The sequence below is a fragment of the Echinops telfairi genome, unplaced genomic scaffold (genome assembly GCF_000313985.2).
Source record: "Echinops telfairi isolate 266 unplaced genomic scaffold, ASM31398v2 ScPeMD7_7468;HRSCAF=8506_0, whole genome shotgun sequence".
Taxonomy (NCBI): Eukaryota; Metazoa; Chordata; class Mammalia; order Afrosoricida; family Tenrecidae; genus Echinops; species Echinops telfairi.
Genome location: NW_022111369.1, coordinates 82,050,333 through 82,059,175, shown reverse-complemented (window position 1 = coordinate 82,059,175; position 8,843 = coordinate 82,050,333). Strand labels below are relative to the sequence as shown.

At 45.2% G+C, this 8,843-nt stretch overlaps 1 protein-coding gene and 1 non-coding gene across 2 annotated transcripts in view; both read left to right on the top strand.

The window, feature by feature from the left end:
- NWD2 (NACHT and WD repeat domain containing 2) overlaps positions 1–8,843 on the top strand; it is a 164,379-nt gene that overhangs the window by 78,636 nt on the left and 76,900 nt on the right. The window lies entirely within an intron of this gene.
- LOC115873446 lies at positions 1,746–1,909 on the top strand. The gene has a single exon (XR_004048443.1). It is a non-coding gene; the product is annotated as a U1 spliceosomal RNA (small nuclear RNA).

The following is an 8,843-nucleotide window of genomic DNA, read 5'->3' as shown; positions in this document are numbered from 1 at the left end:
TCAGACTCATGCAGCACATGCAATGACACCAAAGGCAGGAAGAACAATGGCCAGTGGGTGGAAAGTCTTGTGGATCCAGCGGCGGTGGAAGCATCTCAGCACTGGCGTGGGTCACCACGTGCCTCCTCCAGCTTCAGGGCTCTGGCTGAGGCTACATCAGTGTAGCTCCACATGGATGGTCAACAGGAAGGTGAACTAGAGAGTCTGTGTGTATCTGGCCTCTTGTGAGCTATTTTTCTCCACGGCACCTCCAAATAAGTCATCAAGTTGCGAACTGATTGACAGGCTGGACTCCACCCCTTCGCAAGTTGACACCAGATCATGTAACTACCCCGGCCTTATACAGTCTCCAGCCTGTACATTTCCAAGCCCCTCTCTACACTAGAACTTTACCTCCCTCCTTTCTCCTCTGACCCCTGTTAACGATTAAAGCCTGCTTCTTTTGATATGAAAATCTTTGATCTTGATTTTTCTTTTATAATAGTGTTCTCATAAATATCTGTCCTTCTGCAATTAACCTAACTTCATTTGGCATAATCGTCTGAATGCAACCAATGCAGGAGGTATTAGACAGTTTTATCATTCTTTTTTAGTGATGCATAGTATTCCGTTCTCTGTATGTACCAAGTGTATTTGTCCATTCTGCCACTGATGGGCCTAGGTGGTCTCTGTCTTCTTGTTATTGTGAATAGCACTGTGATGAACCTGTGTATGTATGTATCTGTTCATGCTATGGCTCTTATTTTGGGGGGGTATATACCAAGTAAAAGGATGGCTGGATCTTAGGAAATTTCTATTCCCAGTCGTTTGAGGAACATCATACTACTTCCCTCCAGTGTGTTTTATAAAAAGCGAAAGAATGGTTTTGTCATCTCCTGGAAGAATTGAGGTGTGTGTGGGGAAAATTCAAACTGGAGAGCCCAGAAGATACAGGAAGCAGGAGTGGCAGAGAGGGAAAAGCCAACATCTTTCTTGAATTATTTATTTATTTTAGTTTGGTAGGAAAGGATTTCGACCTTGTGAAATCCTTCTTTCACTTGTGAACCAAATGGACATCAATGTGTTCTTCATCTGTAAAATGGAAATAAGAAATCGATGTACAGTATTGATCTCTTCTAGAAGGCCAATTACTAAGCCTTTTCTCATTTAATCCTGAGAAGATGTATGGATTGTGGCAATTAAAACCCCAAATTACCAATGAAAAATGAAGCACAGAAAGATTAGCCATCTTCTCCAAGTTTCCTAGGCTAGGAAATGGCTGAGCAATTACAGGGAACCCCATGTGTTTGACTACAAATCCATGACCTTATTCTATGTAGACTGAAGAAAGTATAGGAAATTATGAAACTCCTAGTATATATATACCAGCCAAATACTCAGCAGTCAGTAAATGCCCAGTTTTCTTTTCTGTAGGTTGTGGGGATAGCACAGCATTTAAAAATATAGATTTTGAGTTCAAATGGTCAGGATTCAGAAATCCTCCCCAGTGCTCACTTAAATATGTGGCCTTGGGCAAATGTCTCAATCTCTCTAGGCTGCAACTCAAGTAGAGTAGACATTCTGTCGCATATAAGCTGGGAATAATATTCAATCCAGTGTGCAGTGTTTGTGGTCATCCAGTGGGATACGGTGCTGAACGTAAATGGCCTGTCTCGATGGAACTCCCTCAGAGTGTGCAGTTAATCAATGTTATCATTGCTTCCAGGTCTGAAGGCTTAGGAACCATGGACAGGAAGCCCAAAGAGATACTTTTCTGGCTGGGGAGAAGCCATGATCTCAAAGGTGGCTTTCCCAGGGTGTGGTGTATCCATTGCACGCTGGGTGTGCTGACCCCTGGGATTTCTCCAAATGTGGGAAACTCGAATGCATAGTTTGTGATCCTGGGGGACAGTGTTCATGCTTTCCCTGATTTTTTTTTTTTTTAAGAAACCGAAAGAGAAGCTATTATAGCAACCTACATTATCTCATGTTGTTTCCACCAAAACAAACGTTTCTGAAGTGGATGCACATTTTCCCTCTCTTACATGTGATAGTCTAAGAGTTGTTTCTTTATGACTGATGGTTTTCACTTGTCCAGTGTCCAGAGCTGGTCGGTGAGGGGCTGGAATGGACACTGAGCAGGTCAATGTGCAACATTGGTTGTGATCTCTGTGTTAAGAGTCAGGTTTTCCCCTCTGCCTGATAAGAGTTCTCCACATTGGTGGCACAGCAGATCAAGAAAATGCCCTTAGTTGCTTAACCGCCATTCAGAACAGTTGAAAAATGGTTGCAGGAATCAAGTAGATAGTTATTAAACTGTCACTGTTTTTTAATGACAACACTTACGAAGAACATGTGTGATGCCCAACATCAAGGGAAATGAATTGTGTCCTTGACCCCAGTAGTGCTCTGGACAGGCAGAACAAACCAATCCCAGAGAGGAAGGAGTGTCACTCTGCTCTCCTCCTTTCTCCCACCTGGCACGTGCTAATCAGACATCAATGAATCCTGTCCTGAGCTGTGTGAGTGAACAGAGGAATGAGTGAAGGCTGGAGAGAAGCCAGGGATGTCACTGTAACAGAGCTACCTCCGTAAGAAGCCCCAAACGAAACCAAATTGCCCCTGAGCCCATTGTGACACACGAAGACCTTCTACCAAAAAAACCAAACTCACTGCCATTGAGTTGATGTTGACTTATAGTGACTCACTGGGGGTTTCTGAGACTAACTGTTGAAATCCCAGCCCTTCTCTGTTAGAGCTGCTAGTAGTTTTGAACTGCTGACCATGTGGATCGTAGCCCAACTCATAGCCATTACACTACCAGGGATGTAGTCCCTGTAGGACAGAATATATCCTCCTTGGGATTTCTAAGGCTGTAAATCTTTATGGGAACAAACAGCCTCATCTTGTACCCAAGGAGTGATTGATTGGTTTGAACTGCAGGCCGTGTTAGCAGCCCAACACTCAACTCACTCTTCCATCAGGGCTCCATCTACAGCCCAGTTAGGGAGTTACCATCCCAGCTGTTTGCTCTGCCACACTCATGGGATGATCATCCAGGTGTATGACTGCCCCCTATCCCGCAAACAGGACTGCTCCCAGCAACATCAGACCTCTCCACCAGTACCAACTCCGGCTTCTTGTCCCCACCCCACCCCCTGCTAGACCACAGGGAGACAACATTGCAGCATTCATCTTATCTCCAGAAAACTCTGAAACAGGTCAGGAATGTACAACTTTTCCTATAATGCTACTAGATACCCAAATCTGAAATTCAGTTTCTATTCTATTTTCCATTCCAAATTATGTCCAGCCACATTGTTCGACACAGCCTTTCAGAGGTTCTGCTTGAAGAGTAAATGACAGAGAATAGGCTAGAATGCTGATAATATACACTGAAAAAAAAACACTCCACTTCCTAGCAGTCGATTCCATCCCATTGTGACCCTGTAGGATCGAGCAGAACTGCTCCATAGGTTCTCTTGTGGAGCAGCTAGTGGCTTCCGCCTGCCAACCTTTCCATTCGTAGCCCAATGTGGAACTCCTTTGTTGAGCGGTGCCGTGAAATTGGTTCCGAATCACAGCGACCCATTGTGCCGCCAGACGAGATGCTGCTCAGTCTTGCACGATCTCCACAGCCCTGTGTTTGAGGGTCGTCCACCTCGTTGAAGGTGTCCCTCTTTCTCATTGACACTCTGCTTTATTACCCAGTTACCAGTCGCATAAGGAGAAATTAAAGTTCAAATGTTAAGAAATGGCAGATAATTAAAGCCCAGGGTGATTAAAATCCAATCCCCAAATAAATGAAGTTGAAAGTAGAAGTCTACAGCTTTAGGGGATTAAAAGTGAAAAAATGGACACAAAGAAGTTTCACAATTGATTTGCCGCAGCATTTGGTTCTGCTTGGTCTCAGACAGAGGTGTTCCTGAGACCTGAGTACCACTGCTGCTTAGACTGCCCCCCTTAGACGGTTTCCTTCCGCATCTCAAGAATGGACCATGTTTCCAAAGAGTTGAGAGAGAACGAAAAAGCATCTTCACCTTGGCCCCACATCCATGGCGTGAGAAAACAAGCGAATCTCAAGCACTAATGAAGCTGTTCCCCGGATCAACACTGTACTCAGCCTGATAGCAAAGCTGAGATTCCGTGTAGCCAGTGAAAGCGAGCCTGCAAAGAAAGTTCTGGTGTCTGCCTTCCCAGGATTCAACTTGTTCTTTACATACAGGCTGTGGCCTGTGGACCGTGTTCCTTTGTGAGAAAAAAATCCATCAAGAGATTTATTTTGCAACCATCTTTGCCTTTTGAAGGAAGAAGTTTCTCCTTAGATGCATTGTCTTCTCCCATAGAAAATGACGGCAGGGCATTCCTGCCGTCTTGCGAATGTAAAGATGTAGCATGGTGGCAAGCTGGGGCATCGAGCTGTCCATGAGGGTTGCTTGTGGTTCTCAAAGGGGAGAACCGGCGTCTTTTGAAATGATGGGCTTTCCTGGCAGACGACAGTCTCCTGTGCTAATGTCTTTTTGTTTCATATTTAACAGTCCCACATCTGTGGTCTCTCGTCGCTGATTCACTGTGGTCCACCAGGTGTTGACCATACTATGAAACTTTAACTCTGTGAAACATGTTTTCTAGGGAAGATTTCCCCTGAAATCCAAAATCCGTGCCAACTGGAGTCTAGGAAGAATCCCTCAATGGTGAATGTCTTGGGCACCTACTAAGCTTATGACCCTTTCCGCTGCCCCGGGTTCCTCAGCTCTGGGAGCACCTGTCTGGCCACCTGGACTCACAGCAGCATCAGCTGGCCTTTGGGAAGACTGGGGGTTTTCTAACAGTTTAATCCTTTCTTTAACTTGGTCTCTTTTCTTTTCTAACACATATGAAACTATTTGCTGGATCTAGGACCCTCCCCCCTTCCCCTCTCATTTTGACTTAAAATCAGACATTGATTTTCTCAGGAAAAGGAATTTCTTTTCAAAGCTATGTATTTAAATGTTTTTATGAGACAATCTTATCACCTCCAAAGCATTTTCCATTATACGTAACACATTTGTCAAATCTGCCATGCCATTCTGGGAAACGTTTTTCAAACTCATGTTTGGATAGCTGATAGCACTTCTCTCATTTTTTTTTCTTCACCTCTTAAACGTCATCAAATCGCTCTCCTTTCATGCCCCTCTTCATTCTCAGAAGCAAAGAGAAGTCAAGCGTCAGGTGTGTGGGGCAAGAGAGGTGTGCTGGTTTTTGCCAAAAACTGACACACTGAGATGGCTGCATGAGCAGGTAGGCTGCGTGAGCAGGTACATGGTTGTGGTGGCAAAACCAGTCCCCCATTGGCCACAAATCAGGCCTTTTTTTTTTTTTGTCAACACTCTTACACAGTCTTTTCAGAACGTCTAAATAGAAAGCTTGATTAACAGTCTGACCTGGTGGAATGAACTCCAAAGGCACAATGAAGTGACATTTTCATCTGTTCGGGAAGTTGGCGGATGCCCATGAAGAGGGTTTTCGTCAATCGACATTTCACCTTTGTTGAAATGAGAAAACTACTCTTTCACTTGATTTTTTTCCCCATAGCACTGTCTATGTAAGCTGTGTTCAACATTACAACAGTTTCTGCAGCATTTTTCCCGTGCAGGAAACAAAATTTCACAGACCCCCGCTGTTGTTTTTAATCGGCCACCAGCAAAAAAGGGTTCGAGCAAAACTGCTTATACAAAAAAACTCACTGTGACCAGAGAGAACCTTTCTAGGCGACACCACTGGGTTGCACTAACTCAGAGCGAATTGCTTGATGCTCACCTCGTGGGAAACATGCATACTATCAAAGCTCCATTCTGCCCAGCACGATTCTGGGGTTTTTTGGCTATGCCCTCGCATAGTGAGAAATATGAATGATGAGTTCTGGATATACCAGAAAGTTCTACTTTTCAACGGAATCTGGTGGGCTGGATTGGCTTCCTAGTGCTACTGGAACAAAGCATGACCCAGTGGGTGGCCTCCACGACAGACTGGTGTCGTCTCACAGGTCTGGGGGCTAGAAGTCTCCAATTCCAAGTGTTCTCTCCAAAGACTCAAGGAGAAGGTCCTTCCTTGGCTTTTCCGGCGGGTAAGCGCCCAGGTGTTCCTTGGCTTGTGGCAGCTGAACTCCAGTATCTGCCTCCATCCTGGCTGTCTTCCCTCTGCTGCTCGGTGTCTTTGCCCTTGATAAGGACCAGTCATGTTGAATTAGGGCCCACACTACTTCCATGTGAATTCCCCTTAGTTCTAGCTGCAAACACCCCATTCCCTTCACAAGTACCAAGGGTGAGGACTGCGCCGTATCTTCTAGGAGGCACAATTCAGGCCATCAGATTGGCCTCCTTTCGCCTGAACTGGGAGTCTCAGATAAGAGATCTCCCATCGGATGAGCATAGAAGCTAGACCTGCACTTGATCCTTACTGCCCTCCCTTTTCGCCTCATCTCTATCTTCTCTTAAAGTTCTAATCTCATAAATTCCCCAAGAAAGCCTCTTGGGGCACAGGAAATACTTGTTTCTATGATGTCAAAACTCACCTGAGAATTGGCTTAATGGCAGTTGGTTCTTTCTGTTTTGGCTCATCACTCTTTCAGGAAGCCCTGAGGTGTAATGGGTTATGTATTGGGCTGATATCTGCAAGGGTAGCAGTTCAGGCCTAACAGCTTCTCTAAGTAAGAAATACGAGGTTTTCTGTCTCATAAGATTTACAGCCTCTAAAACCCAGAGGGGCGATTCTAATCTGTCCCTATAGGGTTGCAGTGGGTCAGAATCAACTCAGAGGCAGTGAAAAATGGCAGTGAATTGTCAGTGTGTTTGAGTCGCCCATTCTGAACACTAGCCAAGAAAACCTCTTTCTCCCTCTCTGATCCCCTTTATAGGGACAGATTGATAGCGGGGCATCTCCTCTCTTTCATAGCTGCCTCCTGGCATTGGGAGATTTCATATCTATTAGTCTATTTTCTAATGTCCTCAAGGAGCTTTATTTCCTTCATCCTCTCATCAATTTGCTTTGTGTATTTTGTTTCTATTGTTCCTGCTATGGTCAGACTGAAGACATTTGTCAAATGATTCCTTGATTCGTAGTGGTGGAAGTAAATTTACTAAATTCTAATCTACCTCAGTGCCAAAATATGGTATAATCCACTTCAGTGTTGTCTCTTTCGAGCCTTTACTAACCCAAATTACAAGAGGTTAGCCATCTCTCCTTTGGCCTCAGTTCTTAGATTGCCTCCTCGGTCCTGCCACCCATTAGAGGAATCTAGAACCCACTGGTGCACAGCAGTGCACGTGGGGCTCGGCTACATCTGCTGTTGCAAGTTCTGGCCAGCAAGTTAGATGAGAGATCAGAGCAAGAAGTTCTTCTCTCCCTGCTACCTAGAGAGCTTGTATCCAAACAGGCTAATCCCATCTTGGCCTTGGTTTTGACTGTTGCCCAAGGTTGGCAAATGCAGGCCTGTCTATATATAAATCTCTCTCTCCTATATGAAAACAGCTACTCATCTGTGGACAAAGCCACCCTATGCAGGGTAGGAATTCCACAAACGCTGAAGTTTTCTTACCAGCTGCACCAGTTCAAAGTCAAGTGCACGGCACCATGTAGACCACTGTCAATCACCAGAATTAAAGCATATGGCCCATCCCTGCTGACCAGAAGCTCAAAGCCATGTATCTTGCCCCATTAAAAGTCTCTCCATTCTTGGTCTACTTCTCAAAGTTTGGGGCCAAAGGTACCAGATGATGAGATCCGTAAATAACCTCTGTCTTTCTCCTGCTTAAATTTGGAACCTACTAAGAAATAAACTCTGGAATCGGACAGTGGTCATCAAAATATCAGCTTTTCTATGGATATGGTGATTGGCTATCGGTAGGCAAGTTGAGTTTGCTAAGACTGCTAAGATTTCACTGCCCTGACTTACACTCACAACCAGCTCACTGCCCAGAGCAGCAGAACCACGCTTGTTCTCTCTGCCGTCAAAAGAGACACACCTTATTTTCTTCCAAGTCCCTTCTAACTCATGGCCACTAGGATCCTTTCTCAACGTCTGCAGAGAGTCATTATCACCTCCTTGGGGGCTGGGGGGACATAGGTTGTAGGAGCGAGGAGATGGTAAGTGTTTTTCTACCAGAGGTCCATCTCCAAAGGAAGTTCCTCAACACCAAGCCAAAGAATCCATGTACGAAGAACACATCCACAGCAGCATCGGCTCATGGACAGGAGACAAAAAGATGGGTTTGAAATTCGTTTACCAGTGATGTATGCTCCTTACTTGTGACCGAGGAAGGCCTCGTGCCTGCAAACAGCAAGTCACTTCACTGGGGTTCAAAGAGGAGCTCCAGTGGTGCTGTTGGCGAAGTGTTGCACCACTAACCTGAAGGTCGGCAGTTCAAACCCACCACCCCATCTGCAGGAGAAAGATGAGGCTGTATGTCAGCTCTTGGAAAGATTTACAGCTCTGGAAACCCTACATTGAGAGTCACTATGAGTTGGAATCGACCCGATGGCAGGACGTTTGGTTTACGTTTCGTAGTAGTCAGAAGATTGGTGCTTTAACCCCACCTCAAAAACAAAACCAGAAAACATACCACCACCAAGTCCATTCTGACTCATAGAAATCCCATAGGCCAGAGTAAAGCTGCCCCTGTGGGCTACCAGGCCTGTGAATTTCTATGGAAATAGAGAGCCTCCTCTTTCTGCCCTGACACTGCTGGTGGTTTCGAACTGCTGACTTTGCAGTTAGCAGCTCAACACTTTACCCATTGTTCCCCCAGAGCTCCCATTCAACCCACATGTTGTAGTTATGAAGTGCCATCAAGCTGGTAAAACAGAACCGAAATTCTGCCCAGCCC